The sequence below is a fragment of the Lepisosteus platostomus genome, chromosome 13 (genome assembly GCF_059453375.1).
Source record: "Lepisosteus platostomus isolate fLepPlt1 chromosome 13, fLepPlt1.hap1, whole genome shotgun sequence".
NCBI classification, from domain to species: domain Eukaryota; kingdom Metazoa; phylum Chordata; class Actinopteri; order Semionotiformes; family Lepisosteidae; genus Lepisosteus; species Lepisosteus platostomus.
In genome coordinates this window covers 26,340,651-26,361,447 of record NC_142623.1, presented here as the reverse complement: position 1 = coordinate 26,361,447, position 20,797 = coordinate 26,340,651, and positions in this window count along the sequence as shown.

Here is a 20,797-nt window from a genome sequence, read left to right as displayed (position 1 = left end):
GAAAAACAGACTACTTTTACTTGGTAAGTAAGAGTAAATAGATCAGCATGTTTATACTTAAAACTAATCACAGTATATTTTGAATATTTTCTTGTGGACTCTTTGACGGTTTGTTTGGAAATACTTGTTTTCTTTGGTTCCCTCAGTGTATTTTTATTACAATGTGTATAGTGTAATTTGGACAATCCGTATCGATTATAGATCATATAAATATTCATATTAATATACAGTAATTCCATTTAAACATATTGAACAAAACCAGGAGCAAACTGCCCAGTGACATATTAAGTTCTAACATAATATGTATAACGCAATTTCTTTTTAAAGTATGAGATTCAAAAATAACAACAGGATTAAAAATCTACATTAGTTTTTTTCTGATAAAATTACTAGGAACTCAGTACTATCAAGGGTGAACATGAAATTTTTAAATACATTCATGCGAAGCAAAAAATCAGCCAAAATAAACAATTTTGTTAAAATTTTAAATACAAAGATTCTGATATATGCTTTATTTGTGTGTTTTCGTAACACAACAAAAGCATAAATCCAAACTTTTGCCATTTTAAAACAAAATAAGTCAGACTAATAAGGTTTATGTCAAAGTGTTTATGACAAAGTTACAGTATCAGACCCAAAGCTAAGAAGTAAACAGTAAATGAAAAAGGTCCTAATATAGAGCCTCGAGGCACTCTAATTTCAATTCCTGTATCATCTATCCACACACTATCCACAGCAAATTTTGATAAATGTGCTGGATTAACTGGAAATCTAAACATGACCTCTGGTATGTAAGTAATAATGCCTCTATTATGAGCAGTCATTGATTTGCATTAAAATATATTGTTTAAGACTATTTTCTTTAGTAGTCTGCAGAGGTACTTTATGTATATTCCTAAAAGTACTCATAAAGTGTTGCATTAATTTTGAAATTAATGTGGGCAAAAGAAAATAAAATACAATTACTGCTTTTGTTTTAGGAATAGAAAATAATAAAATGGATTCAAGGGAAAAAATGAATTCATTCAACATCTAAACATGTAAGAGGATTACAGTTTTAAAGGTTGAAGGGAAATACCTACAAATATAGGTTTAGCTGTGGGTGTCTTGCAGATTTCCAAAGATAATACCTTATCAAGATTAAATCAGATGCAATTATATAAAGCTGAAAATAATATATTGCCAAGAGTGTTTATTTATGATTCCTCTACAGTCTTATTACTCTTATTACTCATTAACAACTATTAAAGTACCAAAGATAAAGGTCTTATAATGAGGAAAAAGTCAATGCTATCAGCAGCTTAAGAAACATTCCTCTTAGTTACTGTATTATTTTATGGAACACTATTCGAAGTTTATTCTTACAGTAATTTATTCATGTATTGTATGATGATGCTTGATTGAACATTTTTGAATAAGAAATTTATGTTAAACACTATAAATTCCCAAAAACATAAAATAAAGGGGACAACATGGTGGTGTAGTGGTGAGCACCACAGTCTCACAGTGCTGGGGCCCTGTGCTCAATTCTGGACCTGGAGTGCTATCTGCTTGGCGTTTGTGGGCTCTCTCCATGTCTGAGTGGGTTTCCTTTAGGTGCTCTGGTTTCCTCCAACAGTCCAAAAAGATACCAGTAGGTTAACTGGGCTCTGGGAAAATTGGCCCCAGGTGGGAATATGTGGTATGTCTGTCTCTGTGTATCTGGTCTGTGATGGACTGTTGTTTTGTACAGGTTGTACCCTGCCTTGGGCCTTTCTTTGTTGGGATAAACTCTGGCTCTCCCATGACCCTAAACTGGAAGAAGACTCTAAAACATGAATGGATAATACAAAGGAGGGTTCATCCTAATATTGTTTAGTTGAAAACTTTGACATAGTGGTTGTTTGAGATTCATAAAAAAATTGCTATGTATCTCAATTTGGATTCTTTAAGGCAGGTGTAACGAACAGTTCTTTCCAGACCCTATGTGGATGACACAATCCGGGGTGGAGTGAGGAAACACTAGGAAAAAGTCATGCGGGATTCGGGAATGTATACGGGGGCGCGTGTCCAAAGTGCGCAGGTGTCCAGGGGGGTGAGTCCGGGGCAAACATTCCAAGGATGAGACGAACGGAAAATCCAAAAGACAGGGCAAAAATCCAAAAGCCAGGCGATCCATATGAGACAGACGGGTTAAAAACAGGAACCGGGTCGGGGGGGGAACGGAAACAGGAACGGAAACTTAAAAACATGACAGAGCCAGACGAATACACGTCCCAGGCACGCACGATATGGGAATCAGATGCAGAGCCCCAAACTGAGTGGGTGTCTGGCATTTAAGGGGGATGGGAAGGAGGCAGGAACAAGGGGCAGGTGCACAAAATTAGGTCTGAAGAGAAAGAGCTGGAGCACCCTTAAGGAGGAGGGACTACAATTGTGACAGCGGGAGTATACAGGTGCGAGTTCTAAGACATACATGTAGCTGTTTTTCAATACATATAGCTCTTAGTTGGCTAATTAAATTAATGATGTGCTCAAATGAACCAGCTTCCTCTTGATTTGTAAGATATAGGTGATATAAAATAACTAAAAAATCCTTCTGCATTTTTGCCTCTTTTTTATCACATCTAAGGAGTCCCTGCAGTTTGTGGCTCAGCAGCCTATTATTTTTGGATTACATTTGTCAGAACTTGAGAGATGGTGGGTTAAGAGATAAACATTAATCTGTCCGTTGTATGATACTTTACCATTCCAACCCACAACACAAACCCAAAAGGACCATGCTGTCTATATTTTTGTGCTTAACTGAACACACTATGGGAAGTTGCTCTTTTCTTTTCAGGGTGTCAGAGATTCAAGCAAGAAAAAGTTTCATGTAAAAAATTAATCAAAGTCACCGATAACAAAAAAATATCCACAAAAATACAATTTTACTGAAATCTGTTGTAAAAAAGAATTTACTGCATTAGTAGAATACAATTCCCTGCAGAGCTGCAAAGAAAAGTAACAAAACATAGAAATTTGCTGCATGTACAGTACGTCACACCAGTGAGGCAATCACAGTGAGGCAGGCAAGCTGCCAGTATGATTACATGACCTAGCTCAGCTCACAGCAGTGGCTTTCTGCATCTGTAGTAATGGAAAAGAACCTCCACCACTTTGCCTTAGACCTCTGCCAGATGATATACAGTACAGATGTTTGCTCTCCCAATGCAGGATCATGAATGGTTTTTATATTAATTCAAGTTGGTAAACAGGAAGCAAAATAGGTCAATTGGAGGCAAAAGTTGGACATAAAAACAATAATGTATGTTTCAGAATTAAACTCTTATGCTTTACAAAAAAGGAATTTTGATGCCTAGCTAAATAAAAAGAGGTTAACATTCCCAAGGATTTGGGAAAAATCACGGGTCAGTCTGCACATTCTGAACTCTTTTAAACTGACAGCATAAGGAGCTAATGATCCATTTCAATTGTCAGGGCTGTTTTATTAGTATCTTTAATGAAAGCATTTAATGAGGTTTTAGGACGAACACCCAGACAAACATTGCAAACAGAGTGTCTGTTACCAGTCTGCAACTTTTCTGTTTCTTTTTTTGATTAGAGTCATTGTTTTATTTACTCTGCATTCTTAAATCTCAGTACTAGTGACATTTCCTTAACATCCAGTATGCCATTCTGAAATACAGTGTTTTAAAACAATTGCTATTCAGACTTGCTCTTCAGGGAATTTCAGACATATTCGGAATTATAACTTGTGCTTTATGAGAAAAAAAATCATTGGGGATCAAGGTGTTCCTGTACTGATCCATCTCTTTAAATAGATGAATCATCTGTTTGAACATCAGTGTTTGTCAGTAAAACGTATCTTTGCCAGTTATAGTCAGAGGCTGCCTAAACAACCAAACTAAGAAGCAGACCCTGAGCAGAAACCAACAGACTAGGAGCAAACAACAGAAACCAGAAGATGAAATCCAGAGACAAAGTACAAGAACAGACCAATATTGGGAACGGTGAAGGCAATCAAAAGAGAAATGACAACAAGAAGCAAGTGAATGGAAACTAGGGAAAAGCAGAAGAAATCAATGAGAAATCAAGAACCAGAAAATAAATAAGAACTGGAATTAAACAGGAGTAAGGTAAGGAACAGTAAACTAGAATGAAGAAAAACCAGGCAAGTGAAGTCCAGATCTCTAATCAGAGGTACTGTACAGTATAGGAAACTGAGTAGTTTATACAGAGGTGAGGAGGGGAGGCGTGGAGCCCTACTGTAGGTACACTTGTCAGTTCATGACTGGTTACAGCTATCTGGGTGGTCTGCACCTCTGCTGTGCAGCTAGGCCAGCAGCCAGTATGTGAGGTGCCCTTGGTGGTGAGATAATGGAATCGTAATGGTCTCAAACTGTGGTGGAAATAGAGTACCAAACACTCCTGTTGAATTAACATATTTCCCATGAGAGACTTGATTAATGACAGGACGTTTACTAGGTAAGTGATGTAAATTCCACACTCAGGCCAAACATGATTAATTATTGTTCTATAAAAATGCATTGTTGATTGATAAATGTACAAACATCCAAATACAACAGAGCAAACCCTTCAGTTTATAGCTTCAGTTCAGGACTAAAAACCTAGAGAGAAACTTTTGAGCGAGAAATCATTCTCAATTTATCATCAATGTCACAATATATTTATACATAATATATGAATGGATATTGGTAAATGACATCAACAGCTCATAATTTAAATCGTCAAGATAACTGTATGAATCATAAAACTTCTTCTTATACTGTATATAAAACAAAAGATTAAAAACATTTCTTCCCTCTTCCCTCTTTAACGCTTGTCTCTGATAGTTTCTTTGTTTTGCATTATCTTCTTTAAAAATAAAGCAACAGATTAAATGCATTTTATCATCAGTCAGTCATTCCTCACTAATTAGTCCCAAGACAATTGTGTGGATTGGTTTGCATTAATCAATCAAAAGGGGCAAAAACAGAACACAGAGCATGCTGAGGAGTTTGCACCAACTCTTTAATTTCTAAACAACATCAATCTGTAGATTTGAAAAAGATGGTAATTAATGACTGACCTGTGCCTGGTCATGAAGGTTACAACAGTTACTTTTTAACAAACAATTTTGAGCATCCTGTCCTGTGAAAGAAGAATTGTTCATTAAATAAACTGCAAAAAGACAATCATAACTCTAATTTAATTTTCTGACTTACAGTTTTTATATATGTGAAGAGGCCACTTGGCAAATCTACGCAATTTGGTTGCTGAGTCAGATATTATTTCTGCTGTTACTTGTAATGTATAACATGAACGGATATCAGTTGCAATGACATAGATGAACAAAAATTAAATATTAAGAACCCATTGTCCTTTTTTGCTAGTTTCAGTTTACATGTGACCTTTAACTGCTAATTAGTCCATGAAAGTAAAATGAAAATGCAGCAGCATTTTACAACTGAATGATAGGAATATAGGCAGAGAAATACAATTGTGTTATACAGACATCTATCACTTATGCTAAAAAAATAGATAAAAGCTGATTTCTGTTGATTTTGGCCCATCATGGATAGATACATGTCATATTAAACAGTTCAGATCAGCTATTCCACAAAAGTATGCTCTGAAATTTGGGGAGAACACTACTATACTAACAACACACTGTAGTTCCAATCTCAAATGTATGCATTTCAAATAATCTTTTGCATCAAACAGCAGCAATAAATGTCATCTAATTTCTTTAGATTCCATTTTTACAAAGACATAGTTAATTTTTACAGGCAATCTGATTTTACTCTTAACAGCTTTGAGAGATAAAGGAGAATAGTGAACGCAAGAAACAAAAACAACATTGGGAAATAGAAAAACTCTGTAAATCAGTTGTTATTACATTGCTGCCTTTGTTATACAGTATGAGGAAGGAGCTTTAGATTGAGAATTATGAATGCAGTTCATCCATCGAATTACGTGTATTGTGATTTATAAGTGCGGTAACTTAAGAAGATTAAGTCTGCATCCTGACATTTCGTAATATCTGGATAATTAATATTATATAAAATGCAATCTGAAATAATTTTAATTTAATTTGAGTATTACTTCAGCAATTGTATTGTTCTTCCTTTCTTTTACTTCTACTAATGACAAAAGATAAACAAAGAACATTGATAGGACACCCAGTGTGTATTTTATAAAATCATCCTATCTTGCAATTTTCACATTTCCATTGGTTGTTAACCAGTTCGTTAAAGTAATGGCAATTTTATGTACATGTATAAATATCTCAATTGATATGTTATAGGACCACGGCTACATTATGAGGCTTTATTGAATTATTCAGGGCTCACTCTTAGCAAACACTCTAATTGCCTCAATTGAAAAGACAGGAAAACCGCACTCTTTTAGAATTAGGGGATTGTGCTTTCTGTCAAGATTAATAGCAGCCTTGATTCTTTTTTCACGAATCCCTCTAAACTCCTGTGTTCTCCATTTAGGTAGTGTGCTGTTGCTGAGCAACGTGAGATCTTCTGTTTCAAAGCAGTTAAGTTTTTCAGGGAACAGCGCTGAAGGAAACGAGAGGTAAAGTACAAATTGGTAAACTATAAACATGAACCCCAAGAGGCTAGAAATGAATGCTACAGTAGGTAAGCAAGTATATTTTTTCATGTGTTCCATTTTTTTATATAATTTTTAGTTTATCTGTCACCAGCAATACAATTACTAATAAATATGTCTAAGGTTGACACCTTGCCCCCTTGGAATCTTTGAGGTCGAATAGGATTTTAAGGTTGTCCTAAAAATTAAATAATTTCTATGTAAATGGAGCTCTAAACCTTTACTAAAATGATATTGCTGCTTAACTACTGTACAGGGCCTGACAATAAAACAGAGTTATAAGAATTAACAAAAAACAAAAAGCATCTATTATATTCTTTTTGGTTTCATTCAAATCTGACTAATTGCCTGACATTTTCAGACATCCTAATTTAAAAGATGTCATTTATATTGTCTTCTTGCCATTGTCCTACTTTTCATAGCCTGCTGATTAAATAAGTAAGCAGATATGCATTATTTCTTTTGCAGATAAACATGCTAGACTGGTGGTCAGTACAAATCAGGATTAAATCAATTTAATTAAAAATTATGTTTTAATTAAAGTAAATTGGGTTTTGCTGCTATGCTGATGGCATTAAGAGTTTTTGAAGACCAAATCAGGTACTGTAGTTTCTCCTATTTATGGGTGTAGGTCAGACATTAAGATATTGATATAACAGGTCTTTCTCAGGCTAAAATAAAATATGACTGAGGGTATGCACAAAGACTTCCAACATCAGTTTCACAGTCTTGAAGTTGACTGTTCTGAAATATTTAGAGATGCCTTTACTTAATTAAGATTACACTACTTTCTACAGTACCTAAATTCCTGGAGTATCTTTTAAGGGAATAAATAGGTTCCAGTAAGATTAGAAATCTGTGATTTGTGTGCTGCTAACGACAAGTAATCTGCATTAGCAAATCTGTAAGCCGTGAACTCTTTAAATAATTGTATTAATTTTAATATATAAAACAACAGCACTATTCAAGATTAATTTCACACTGAGATGTATAAAGAGAGAATAATGTGTGATGTTTCAATAATTGAGCCTTTTTCATGAGGGAAGGAGAGAGATAAAAGTTGCAAGGATGTAAAGTAAAGGAGAAAAAAAGAAACAGCATGTTAGAACAGGCACAGCAGGTGTGAACCAATGTCCAAACGAATGGAAATATGAAAATCTGAAATCTTTAAATGAAAGAAGAGGTTCTATAAAGAACTTTAATTTAAAGCTGGTGGAAAGGATGATCTTAGCTTCTGATGGTCTTTCTGACCTCTCACAATTTGTTTACTTCTTCCTGGTGTCTTTGTAAGACAGACAGAATGGTCAGTGTACTCTCTGATCCTCAATGCTATGATGTGTTCCCAGCTTCCTGTTTTGCCAATATGAAATTGTTGACACAACGCTCTCTGGGTGATCTTGAAATGGCCAGTATGGCCACATACGTGCCTGTTACTGCATATGCTGTTGCAGGAAGAACAAAGGCTTTATTGCAACGCACGCATTGTCACACAGCGTTCTTTCAGGACCCTATGCAGACAGCACAATCCGGGGAGCAGTGGGGAAAACATGAGAAAAAAAGCATGCAAAGGGACTGGAAGGAAAACAGAGGGTGTGCTCTAGGTGCAGTCCAAAGGAGTCCGAGGCACATCCGAGAATGTTCCAATGTCCAAAACCGGGAGATCCATCCTAACACAGACAAACAGAGTTAAAAGCCAGATCAGGATCTGGCAGAGGGTCGGGGGAATAAAAGGGGGGTCACAGGACCAGATGCTCCCAGTCCTGAACTCAGAGGGTCAGGATGCCATTGAAGCTGATACCACTGAGTCGCTCCTGGACTTGCAGATAGACGGGCTTCCGGGCATCCATATTCCAAAGGTGTGCCCAGATTGGCAGGAACTCCTGGCTTTTATAGGACGGGGGGCAGGAACTGGAGGCAAGTGCAGGAGATAAATCAAAACTAGGAAGGGCTGGAGAGTCCTTAAGAGGATGGGTTTACAAGTGTGATACTCAAAACCATCATTACAGCTTCCTCAACTGGAACCTTTCTTTTAGACCCACCAGTCATCTTATATTGCTGTTCACAAAGTCTATGCAGCCTTTTTTTCAGAGTTCCCCTTATTGTCCACAGCCTCCAGCCAATTATGAGTACAAGTAACAGGCAAGAATGAGGAAGAAGAATATTAAACTGCTGATTATAGTATATCAGGTGGGTAGTTGCATCAGCATGTGTAGGCTGCAAAGGAACAAGTAATAGGTTTATTCCATGCTGAAAAAAAGAAGAAAGAAAACACAACGTTTCAGCCGTGGAGCCTTCTTCAGGTGTGAGAGAAGCGGGCAAGTGGCCCAAGGGAGGAAGAAAGGGTATAGCAAAGAGATCTAGAAAAAGATTTGGAGGAAGGCTCCACGGCTGAAACGTTGTGTTTTCTTTCTTCTTTTTTTCAGCATGGAATAAACCTATTGATTATAGTATATGTTCTTTTCAACTTTTGTATTTTTATTTTTGTCATCTGAATAAAATCAAGGACATCTGAGATTTTTCCCATTCAAAGTATGGGTATACTATTACATACATCTGAACACCACACAGAGAGAACAACCATATTTTTATTTTATGCAGAAAGACAAAAAACAGTTGGATACAGCTTGTTCACCCTGGGTTTTCATGTGGCTTTGATCATTCTGCAACTTTGTTTTATGTTTACATATGAAAAGAACTAATTGGAGTAGAAACAGAGAAGAATATTCCTTAAAAATTGTGAGTTCGATCATTCTTCATATGATAGTCTTATACTGTACAGTATATTGTCATTGTGAAATAATATTTACATGATCAAATATTCTTCTATTATCTGCAAACACATCAACATAGTTAAGCAAATGCCATCACAATGCAGTTATACAATTTGTCACTGTTCATATTTGGAATTTGATTTAAATAAATCTTAATAGGGTTTATTAGTGGTAGAATTTAATATTGTTCTAAGCAAGTTTCTGCTTTTGCTGTTAATTGTGGTTTTTTAATGACTAGCATATCAGAACTGTTACCAGGAATGTCTATTTTAATCGTAAACAGGAGACTAAGGGAAAACAAATACAAAGGGAGTAAGGATACTGGTGAAAAGAAGAGCATTGCTCAAGTTATTTTATGTAACTCTGACCATTCAGTAATATAAATGGAAGATCCATAAGTGTCCCTACTTCTGCAACCAGAATCATAATCTTGAATAGTATATAGACAACTAGAACACATCAACCTTTAAATGTGAAATTTAGGCCTACACTTATAGGTCGAATTTTAATCTGCCTTCTGTAACCCTAAAACATACTGTAATTTCCACAACTTTTTCTTTCCTCTGTTGATGTATAAATACATTGTAAAAATGTCTGAAAATACAAATCCAGCAAAATTTAATCTAGTGCCCTGTTCTGAATTCTCATTTCAGATGACGTATACTACAGAATTGGGAAGAAAATGGAACACACAGTCCCATATGAGCACAGGGAGAACATGCAAATCCCACACAAATAGACATCTGATGCTGGAATTGAACCCAAGACACAGGAGCTGTAAGTAGACAGCATGAGTGCTATGCCATTGTATGTCCATGGTGAGAAGAGTAAAGCTACAATGATTAATACAGTACGTGGTGAATCTGAAACAGAAGGTGGTGTATGGGAGGGAGCATGTAGGAAATTACTCATTTTTATCTTGCAATAAAATAAAAGAACCCCATAGGAACTTGCCATGCCCTGCTTAAATGTTTCTATGTCAGGATTAATGCACAGGTAGAGCAGAAAATAAGATCGCAGTGCTTGTTCAATGTAGTGGTGGGCAGACAGGCTGCCATCAATGACTACAAGTGGCGTTCTGTAGTAGATGGATACTCCTGGCCAGAACAATAAACTTAACAAGGTAGTGTATAGTAACTCATGTCATAATGAGGTCGAGGGGCAGCCTCATGTCTTGTGCTCATGTCCTGTCATCATTGAAGGACTACATTTTTACCATCTTAGAAATTGCTGGCTGTGAACTCCCCAGACAACAAGTGATATTACGTTGACTAATTCCAGCATCTAACACACATGATAAGCAAAGACACTTATATTTGTCTTTTTGTCTCAAAGTGCATTAGAAGAAACAGTTACTCTCCTCTACCACTAATGTGTAGCATCCCTCCTGGATGATGCAATGGCAGCCAAAGTTTCTCTTTTCAATTAAATGCCCTGGGACTTTTAATGAACAATGGAGTGTCAGAAACTCAGTTTTACATATCATCAGGATGATGGCACTTTTTTTGCAGTATAATGTTCCCACACAGACTTGAGGGTGAACAGTCTCTACTGGTCCCACTAACACCTCTTCCGGCTGAAACCTTAGCTTTCCCAGGAGGTCTCGAATCCAGGTACTGTCCAGGCTTACACCTGCTAAGCTTCAATGGGTAGCTGCTGGCAGTTGGTTTATATTGGTTTCTTTCTGTCTTTTTCTTTCATAAATTTCCCCAGGCTTGCCATCCAACAAGTTATATCATCACTTCACCTGTGCCCAATCAATCCTCTCACTAATGAAGAGATTGAATGCTTATGCAAAAAAATCTATATTTATTGATTCAACTGTATCACTGCTGAGAATGATCAATTAATGAAAATGACGCCAAACATATTTAAGCACTATGCAAATGTCTGTTAACTATCTTTGTTAATATGTATGAATAGAGTGATAAGTTTCTTTTGATGCCCAGTATATTCAAACTGTACTGTATAATTATGCATGGTGTTAAACATCTGAGTTTCTGTGATGCACAAAATAAACATGACCTCTTTCAAAACCAACCTTGAGATTTTAAGCATGATATATAATCCCACTATTTTTTAAAGCATAGTAAGCATACACTTTGATTTATAATCTTTCAAGTGCTTATTTATCACTCACCTTTACAAAGTCCTTAAAAGGAGCTGGGACACACAATTTTATTACCACCAGAGTAATCTTCTTTTTCAGCTTGAACTTTGGCCTGTGTGATTCCAGAGCTCCCTCCTGTTCTTCATTTTCCTGCATTAGCTTATGCTTTACAGCACCCTAGAGAATGGGAGAGAATTCCTTAATGCCTCCACATGACTTTGATTACAAGCATCTGGTTCACCAGCCCTGCATATTGTTATGATCATTCAACTGAGGGAGGTACTTTGTAATTTCAACAAGCAAAAACCAAAACAAGCATTGCCTTACTGTAATCTGTTAACCATGTGGCTCTGACATAATATTAAAACATTTCTTTTTAATTTGATGTCACCCTGTTCTAAATCTAAAAATGTTTTCAATTGTCTGGAGTGGTTTGTAAAGGCCTCTCTTAAGAATACAGGATGAGTCCAGCAGCCAGAAGATCAATGTGTGCCACTCCTCCCAAATGGAGCCAGATATCCCCAGGCCTGGGGAAAAGCTATCCAAGGATTGTTGATATAAAGTAGGCTGTGGAGTGCTTGCTATGAAAGCCCAGTGATTCCTGTGGCTGACTGAGAGCCTATGAGACTGTGCAATAAAAGTGTGAGCCATGTCTGTCTGTGTGATTGGCATTTAAACTTTGTATAGCTTCCAGTAAAAAAGGAGGTGTGAGTCTAAAATTACATCTGAGAGGACATTTTCTGCTCTCCTGTGCAAATATGGTGAATGTTACTGGCAGTTATGCAATTAAAAACATTATAGACATGTTATTAATATTGTAATATTGTTTTAATTATTAGCATAATTATTAGTAGAACTGCTATTAAAAGAGGGAACTAGCTGAGTAATTGTGAGGGTTAGCAGACATATTACTAACAGTGGTAATAACTGTTATAGAAAACTAATTGCTGATTATCAACTTTTTTCTAAAAATATCAATAGGATTTCCATTTTAGTTTTATGTGTAGTGTAATAGTGTCGGGTTTACGAGTACTGCCTGAGCACCAGCAGGGCGATTCTTATCTTTAGCCAGGGAGTGAGCAGTGTGCCGGTGTGTAGTCGTGTCGTAATGCGACTCTTCTTCGTTATATACAATGTCGAGTTTTTCATTAAAGGGAGAACAATCCTTCCGTAGTTGTTTCGCTACTGATTTGATTCTGAGCTTGAACCCTGTCCGCGATCTAGTGGGGATCTTAAATAGTAAACCTGATGAGGCTCAGGTGCTGTAGCTGCGCATTCCCATGTGCCATGGAGTACGAGAGCAGCGGGAGGTGTGCTCCACTGTCATAATAGAAACATCCACTTTCTAACCTCTTTCTTACCTCTTTTTTCAGAACCTTTCCCAGCACGCAACGGGCACAAGGCAGGATACACCCTCGACAGGACGCTAGACCTTTGCAGGGCAGACAAACTTGACACAGAGCCACACACTCAAATCTGGGGCCAATTTTCCCAGAAGCCAATAAACCTACTAGTATGTCTTTGGACTGTGGCTTGAAACCGGAACACCTGGAGAAAACCCACACAAACACAGAGAGGAACAAACAAATTCCACATAAATAGCTCCAGAATTGACCCCAGGGCCCCAGTGCTCTGAGGCAACAATGCCAACCTCTGTGTAGCCACTTTTATTTGTCCTTCTCATTAATATCTGTTTTTATTACCCTATTACTTGTTTTAACCATATTATTAAAATTAGATCTGGTTTCCTCAACTGCCTGGTCAGTTGATTTTGAAGTCAATTTGACTGGATGTGACCACAGTTCAATATTGGAACTACCACTGAGTAAAAGGTGACAGCATTGCCTTATGTACAAGTGCCTCTGGTGTGCCAAGGCCTACGGTGGTGGCATTCACCTTTAATCAATGTATATTAGCTGAATCATAACTAAGTGTATTAGCAATTCAAAAAGAAATAACCATTTTTTTCCGTTATACCAACCTGATCTGGAATGGCTCGTTGTGTGTTTTTTTCACATCTTGCAGCTATAATGCTTACTTGTGACTGCTTACAGGGGAAAATGAGGAAGTGTAGGCAGACTTCCCTAACCCACCCTCCCTTGAGCCACTCCACTTTTAACATATCACAGGCAATACAGTACAGTCCAAAAAAGGTGTTCCAACACAAATATCCCCCATCAAGAGTACCGGATGGCCACAGGGATCTCTTCACTGCCAAGAACCAAGACAACCTAGTCCAATTTATCCCACCCTATCTTCAGCAGATCTCAGCCAACTGGGCTTGGGGAATCCTGGTTATAGTTAGCTGACATAACTCAAACTTGAACCTATGTTGTTGAGCTCAATCTGAGGTCAGTTAAGTGTCTTTGTCAGGCAATCCACTTGTGGGGCTCTGACAGCATTTTTTCAAGTTCCTGTTACAGCCCTTTAGTTTTTGAGAGACAAGGTGAAGCCCACCCCAACATAGATCAGCTATACGGGAGTCCAGTATAAACACAAATTGTGCACCTTGCATAGGCTAGAATACAGAGCTCCCATGGCACTTGAACTAGTTTTCAGCAAGTGCTTAAGAGAAAAAGCACCAAAGCCAGAAATAAAGATAGTAGGAAACACATTCAAATTATTTTGAAGACTAGGAATTATTCCAAGCTAAACATACACAGCTACTGTATAACACAAAACATTTAACTGTTTTTCCAAGCTACAAGTTACAGTGCAGATATCAAGTGTTCTCCTAATCATTTAATCAATAACTGTGGTAGGTTGTTGAAAGCTTTGCTAACAGATGCTCCCCAGTGATGCATATGTGAGAGGGGTTTCTATGATAGAGATTCAGAAACCTTTTACATAATGCAGTCTTAGACTGTCATTTCTCCCTCACTGGCAACTCCACCTCCTTGTCTGCATTCTCAAAGAGCAGTCTGGCAGCCACAGGAAGTCACAGACAGACATATTACTAATTAAGCTCAAGAAAAACTTTGCTGAGAGAAACAAAAAGTATATATAAGTGTTAATAATTTAGAAGCAGATTGCTTTAATCTTTAAAGATTCCAGAAACTAAATTAATTTTTCTTATGCTGATTGCCTCACACGCTTTTTTTCTTTTTGTAGCAATGTTAGGTATGCTGTTAATTTGGTGATCTGTCCTTGGAACAAAAATCTAAGCTGTTGAAATCCTGCTTTGTCATGATTGTTCAAAACTGTCACAGTTTGGTGCAAAAATGGAAAAGGGAAAGAGAATCTTACCACAAAACTAAAGAGGTTGAAAAAATCATTAGAAGTAGCTCTCACAAACCGATCTCCTTTGTGATTTTCAAGATCACCTCAAAGACCAGATTATCATTTGTCTCATGTTTACTCTGTATCAGTTATGAATGGAAGCTCAATATCATTAACCTTGGATAATAAGAAATAGTCTGAGAATTGTTAAGGGCTGTCTCTTAACAGGACAGTGTTCTGAGCACCCAGTTGGTTTGACAGCAATTATGCTTTGCCATTTAACATACAATTATAAAATGTAGAAGCCACGCTCTTCACAACTGCAAAGCACATCACGTAGATCAAACACTGTTCAGTTTCTGAAGGTCAGCCTTTCTATCAAAGTCTCTTCACTACAGTAGATATCCATGGACAAATGGCATCACTTCATAAGGACATGAAAAGGCCCTACTGCAAAGTTGCAAAGGATAGTCAGCCATGCCCTCATTATTTCAAGGTTCATCTCTTGTTCTCAGGAGTAACAATGTATATTTTGCCAGCTGCCAGCAGCCATATCACCCTGCAACTCACAACTGGCAACCCACTGAAGCTAAGCAGGTGTGAGCCTGGTCAGTACCTGAATGGGAGACCTCCTGGGAAACACTAAGGTTGCTGCTGGAAGAAGTGTCAGTGAGGCCATCAGAGGGCGCTCACCCTGTGGTCTATTTGGTCCTAATGCCCCCGTATAGTGACAGGGTCACTATACTGTAAAAAGGCGGCATCCTTTGGATGTGACATAAAACCAAGGTCCTGACTCTCTGTGGTCATTAAAAATCCCAGGGTAATTTCTCGAAAAGAGTAGTGGTGTAAACCTTGGCCAAATTTCCCATTGGCCCTTACCAGTCATGGCCTCCTATTAATCCCCAGCTATGAATTGGCTTCATTACTCTGTTCTCCTCCCCACTAATAGCTGATGCACATTGGTGGTAGAGGGGAGTCCCCATTACCTGTAAAGCACTTTGAGTGGAGTGGAGTGTCCAGAAAAGCGTTATATAACTGTAAGCAGTTATTATTATTATTTATCTGCCAGATTTCAACAGCAACACTAATTAATGACAGTGTGTCCCATCATGAAGAATAAGGGTGTTGTCTTAATTTCTCAGAGAACATGACAATCAAATTTTGTCTGTTGGAATGCAACATGTAGACATTTTTGGCATGTGAAAACCCTAGTACGGAATTACACATTATTTTCTCTTACTCTTACACTCTTTATTAGGCTGAATTTATTCATGATAGATGCATTTATTGTTTTAATCCTAAACCAAGGCAGTTTACATGTCAGTTGAAGGACACATGTAGTTTTCAATGAATATAATTTTTGCAGATGTTCTGTTACATTCACCTTTCCCACCCACTCACTGTGTCAGGCTATTGACCAAGTACATCCAGGGATAAAAGGAATATCTTACACCAACAGGTCGAAAGAACTGGATGATTTTTTTAAATTTTGAATAGAGAAGACTATCATATGACAGAACTGTAAACTATGGTGAAATTCATTAAATTCTGAGAGCAGGAGGTATTTTCTTTACATAAAGTGTTGCGGGAGTGTGGAATAAGATACTCAGTCATGTTGTTGAAGCCAGTACACTGACTTTGTTCAGGAAACTGATGGTAGAGATGCTCAAAACAATTCCTTACTAGAAACCAAATCTCTAGTAAGTACCCAAAAATGATTAAATGTCCTCTTATTTGTAACCTTTTTACAGTTTGTAATAGGTGGAACTAGTTAAACAGAAGGCACTGGAATCAGAACATTGAAGTCTAGGATTGAAACTGGAAACATTAGAACTCTCTATTCTATCCTTTCATAGGGAAACAACTCTAGAGAGACACTTTAACAGGTCACTGTGAAAGATGACAGAAACAGGTCTAGTTTTGGCTCCTGGTAATAAAAGTTTTGATAGTTCCTGATACACAGTCTGCTGGTGACTGATTGACATTTACAGTATCTATGTCAGCACAGTTGCTTAAAGGCAGCAATTAGGAATGTGTTTATAACAGGCGTTCCAAACCTATTGCAGAGGGTTTTGACAGTTTGGCAGTACAGTACATTCAGAATTTGCAAGAGGTTTGCTTTGAACATGAAAATGAACATAAGATCACAAGGTTAAAAACAAGAGAAAGCCATTTGGCCCATCTATCCTGTTTGGTAGCTAGTAGCTAATTAATCCAAGGATCTGATCCAGCCATTTCTTGAAAGAATCCAGGGTATCTGTCTTAGCTGCAGATAAAAACAAATACAGAATTAATTCTATTAGGATCTTGATCAACCTAATTGCTAATTCAAGGACACTAGAAGTTTGAAGTTGAACAAGAACTAGAAATTAGAAGTACAAACTGCTGTTTACTACTACTGTCTGTACTGTAATGGACTTGTATCCTATCCAGGGTGTACTTTGCCTTGCACTCATTGCTTGCTGTAATAGGCTCCTTTTCCCATTCACACTGATTTGGAAGAAGAGGTTAGAAAATGGATGGATGAAAGGGTGTGAAATAGAGGAATGATCCATGAATATTAAAACATTTGTTCAGTTTCATTTCCTGTATTTGTTAATGATTAATAATTGCTTCCTGCAATAGGACAATGCTTTGCACATAGATCCAGCTTTGTTATCAGAATATTAAGAACAATATTGGCCCAAATAATCACCATCTATGACTTGACTTCATTACTCTATTCTCCTCTCCACTGATGTGTGTTGAGCATACTGGTGTTCTTTGGCTGCCATTGCATTATCCAAATGGAGTATTCTTCTTCTTCTTCTTCTTCTTCTTCTTCTTCTTCTTCTTCTTCTTCTTCTTCTTCTTCTTCTTCTTCTTGACAAAAGAATGAGGAATGAAGAAAGGTGAGACCTATCTGTTTGGGAGCAGACTGTAATCTCTCAATTTATATGTGCAGAAAGACAATCCTACAAATGCCACTGTGTAGGTCAACAGTTAAAAACATAAGAATGGTCCTAAACCTTTAAGGGCCACTGCAGAGAGCACCTATTGACTAGGGTCTAATCTTCTTTTAAAAATATTAAAAGAAACAAATACTATTAGAGACAGTGGGCAGTTTTTGTTGCCATTACTTTGAAATATGTACCATGTAGTTAATGAAACCCCAATATTTTCAAAACATTACAAAAAATACAAAATACAAAACGTTTTTGTGTTGTAATTATATGTTTTTCTTAAAGTCCAATTTTACAAAGATGTGTAATAATAATAATAATAATAATAATAATAATAATAATAATAATAATAATAATAATAATAATAATAATAATATCACTTTATTAACCCTATACAATTTCTTGCATTAGGAATCTGTCTTTTCGCATACCCCAGCTTGCTCTCCATGAGACACACATATATATGTATATACACTGTTGTTCAACGGCCTTAGACATTTTGCCCTGTTCTGCTTTTTATTCTGTTTTCTAACCACACTATACTCCATAATGAACAAGTAATAGGTTTATTCCATGCTGAAAAGAGAAGAAAAAAAAAACAACATTTTAGCTGTGGAGCCTTCTTCAGGTGTCACACCCGAAGAAGGCTCCACAGCCTAAACTTTTTGTTTTCTTTCTTCTATTTTCAGTATGGAATAAACCTATTACTTGTTCCTTTGCAGCCTACGCATACTGACACAGCCTCCCATCTGAACTATACTCCATAATACTCCATAATGGTGTAGTCTAACAATTTTTCATTGAGCAGGCTATATTTTTACACTTTTATGGTACTGGACTGGGGTCTCTTTCCAAAATGGTATAGAATGTCTAAAGCAAAGGAAATAACTTTCATTTTTTCAGCAGCTGAAGTTTCAGATTTCACTTATTGGAAATCTGAACTTGCCAGACACAGTCGTTCATACACACAAGCAGAAGTAAGTGGGGCTGGATAACAACTCCTCATTCCACAAATTCTCTTTATAAATGGTAGAATAAGTATCAGGTCTGTTTTCTTTAATCTGGTGGTATACCTTCCCATGGATATGTCAGGCAAATAGTTTACAGGGCCAGATTTACAAACATTTTCACTTAGAAAAAGAGTTTGAAGTCTAAGAAGTCAATACATCTGTAATCTGTTAATATTACAGTACTTGGAATTTTAGAAAGTTAAAATAAGATGTCACGACTGTCTTAGCAGATATAGAGTTAAAGATAATGAACTTTAGAGGTACAGTGACTGTTGAACTAAAAGTATCATTGGCTGACTTATAATTGTTCATATAATTATAATTGTGTCTTTGTTGTGGTATTGTGACTGTGTAAATGAATATGGCAGTCTCATACAATGGGTCCATGACTTTATTATGTGAGAGTGCTCCAGAGCTAAGGAGCTAGGTGACAAGTCTGCTTGTCTACATTATTAAACAGTACATTTGACAACTTATTAAAACTCATCAAACTAAGGAATGGCAAAAAGAATGAAATAGGCAGATGGGAATGGTCTGAAAAATCCTCTTCATAATACATTACAGACAAACTGTTGGTTTAATTTTGGAGTGAAAATTTAATTGTATTATCTGCCTTGTCATATTGTAAAAATACTGTATATAAAGCTGTAGTGAAAAACACAGAGCTGCCTATTGCTTTTGGCTGTCAAGAATCTTGGGTTTTGTGGGAAACTTCTGGCACCGTATTAAAGGACTGAAGAGTTGGAGGGGAAAGGTAGATGTGGAGATGAATGATCCAGCTGTTTGATGAAGTAGAACAGATGTATGGTAGGTAGCCTCTTGGGTTTTATCATTGGAAAACTGTGAAAAGAAACAGTAAGAAAGAAAGCAGTCTGGGTTTGATATGTTGCGCAGCAAGAAAGTAGTTTGCTCACTTCTTTTGTATTCAAAAGAGCAGTGCAAATCCAGGTTTTTCAGAATTTGATTCAATTTTAAAACATTCAAAAACATTACAACTAAAAAACTGTGAATCTATCAGTGAAAATTCAGTGAATTTATCTTCAAAACACTGCATACCAATGTCTTGCTAATGCCACATACTTTACTTTTTTGCTTTAAAAAAGAAACATTATTACCAATATCATGGCAATAAAAAAAGTAAAAAGTGTCATTCAGTAATACTTGAAATGGCAATGTTGGGCAATATTAGCTTTGGATTAAATCCAAACTACAGACCATCTTGTCAGTTGCAAACTACAAACCTAGCACTCCAAATTTCACTGGGTGGAGACAAGGAGCCATTAAAGCTGCAAAAGGCTATACAAATTTGCAGGTGGCAGGAGGGTTGAATTTTTCATTTAATTCAGGACCTGGAAAGTATTCCTTGGTTTTAGTTTAATGTTTAATCAACTGCAGATTGTTAAAAGGAAAAAGATTAAAGTCCTTAAATAATGAATGCTGTTGACATGACTGTTAGCCACTATGAGCCTATGACTTAAAAAAAGACCTGGTATGCACCATTACCACCCAAGGAACATCAGACAAGATAAGGTGAATGCTTTTATTGTTCTGCTTTTTGATGTACTGCAGGTTTTCTGGAAGGGTCTCTAGCTTATTAATGTAATAAAAGTAGGATTATTAAAAAATATTGAATATGTTTTATATTCCCACATTGTAATGGTGCAGACCTTCAATTTATCAAACAAAGAGTGACTATAATACTGCTTTTATTTACTTATCTGGGTGTAACTGTGCAAGAAACATTACAGATAGATACTCCAATGTATAGCAAACCTGTCTCTATTTAACAAAAATAATATAGAAATTAAATAATTTTTTTAATCACTTGAAAAGAACCGATAAGGAGCTCTCCTTTCTGTTTCAATCTAGGAAGAGGCACTGCGATTTGTGCAGATCTGATGTCAGTTCAGATGATTTTGTTCACAGCAGAGTTTTTTCAGCCAAAGCTGCTCTGCCCAGCTTACCTGATGATTAAATAAGATTGTCTCAGAATCTCTATAATGAGCTCAGCTTCGCATCAGCCTGAAGGCAAGCCTACTTACGTCCTTTCTTTTTCTCTGTGCTCCGTGCAAAAGGCTACTCTTTCAGCACTTGTGATTTCAGGATTTTTCCATGATAAGCACATTATTGAATTGCAGTCCC